The sequence below is a fragment of the Eulemur rufifrons genome, chromosome 7 (genome assembly GCF_041146395.1).
Source record: "Eulemur rufifrons isolate Redbay chromosome 7, OSU_ERuf_1, whole genome shotgun sequence".
NCBI classification, from domain to species: Eukaryota; Metazoa; Chordata; class Mammalia; order Primates; family Lemuridae; genus Eulemur; species Eulemur rufifrons.
Window position 1 is genome coordinate 63,504,969 of NC_090989.1, and position 1,955 is coordinate 63,506,923.

Below are 1,955 nucleotides of genomic sequence, written 5' to 3' on the forward strand. Positions count from 1 at the left end.
TGCAGTAGCCAGGACCCAGTTTGGAGCAGTGGTGAGGGACTTTTACTGTATATTGGAGTCACCTAAAGAGCTTTTAAAATTAGTGTGATGCCTACTTTGGCCCTCCCAGACAAGCTGAAACAAAACAGGAATGGGGCCCAGGGTTGATATTCTGAAGATTCTCCCTAGATGATTCTGCTTTATAGCCAGGGTTGAGAACTATTAATCTGGAGCATAGAGTGTATAAGGTAGGGGTCGTGAGGGAGGAGAATACAATAGTAGGAAATAATACTGGAAAAATAGGTTACGCTGACATTTGTCTACCATTCTTTGGTCTGTTGAATGGTTTCTGAAGCCACAAGTTGTGTTCTGCTAAATTTTGAGCATGTAAAACAAAATCCAAAACTGGGTTCAAATGTGGGAGAACAAATGTGTCCAGTAGTATGCTGTGGTACTACTTTGGTGTTGAACCCAGGCACTTGCCTGGCATCCTTAAGCCCCTGGGTGATAGGAAAGGTCTAGGACCACATGTTTGGATCTAGGTGCTACTTTGTTATATCTTTTGTATAATCATGCCCAAGTATTTACAATCTAAAGCATATATTTTATTATAACTGACTTTCCTTTTCCTTTCCCTTTGTAATAGGTAGGGCTTTATATTTTTTCCCCAAAATATGTGTATAGGTTGGTTATTTAGGAATTTCTTTATAGTATAGTACTATGGATATCAAAATATTTCTTATAAAAAGAAGTACTAAATCTGATAGGATTGGTAACCACTGATTTCAAATAAAAGGATCAGTTTGAACTACTATTAATAACAATATGATTTCCCATGGAAATTGTTCAATGTGATGTCTCTGTTAAAAATTTCCCCATGAAATAGGGAAATTTAACTTGATGTAATCTGCGTGGATAGCCTAGTCATTCTTAGTTGGGAATATATTAAATCAATATAAAAGCTGTCTTTGTAAACGACAGCTTTCTAAACCCTTTAATTACGTTCTTGTTTATTAATCACAGCAATCCCATTGAGGTAGTTGATACTATCCTTATTTCTCAGAGAGTAAAGTGTGGCTTGTTGTTTTAAGTAAGGGATTTGTGCAGGATCACACAGCTACCAAAACATAGTCTAACTCTGAATTCCAAAGCCCACATTTTTTAATTAAACCCCATACCAGTATGAACTTTGAGAAGACAGCTTTCTGGGCCATGGCATGGCTTCTGCTTTGTCCTATAAGGGATCCAATATTTAAGGATATCTTGGGCTGTCCTCCTTCCCTCCTCCCCTTCCTTCCTTTTTAAGGATTGAATGGTTTTTACTTAATTGCTAGATTTAACTTTTCAAGGTTTGTAAAGCTGTCTGGATCTAATCTTAATTTCTTTCAGATTTGTTAATACAACAGTTAATGAATTTGTCAGATACGCCAACTGGTGATTACTTAATGTGTTTATTGGTTTGTTGTGATTTTATTGTGAAAGCCCGACTATGTAAAACAGCCTAGAATTTTGTTAGAAAAATTTTACTCAAGAAAAGAAAAACACTTTAAGGAAATTCCAACTGCTAGGTTTCTCAGTTTCAGCATTCCCAAGGATCTATGTCATTAAGAATAGTGATCACTTCATTTAGCTTTTGTGTTGCTTTTCTGAAAGTGGACTTGACATAATATGTCATTTTTTAAATAAGAAGTCACCTTTTAGAATCAGACACACCATAGATCATGAAAGTAACCATTTAAGAAATGAGTCAAGCTTTTTAGGTGTAATCTTTTGTGTACTCTGGAACATTTTGTTCTCGTAAATGCTTAGGTATTATTAGAAGTCTTTTAAAACAATGTTTGAGTACCTTTGTGGCACAACAAGCAGAGTGGTAGCTATCAGTTACCAGTAACGGGTTGATTATTCTAGATATAAAATGATTACCATGTCCTTATGCCTGGCTGATTTTTTCTTTTTTCCTGAATTCAGTGTAAAGT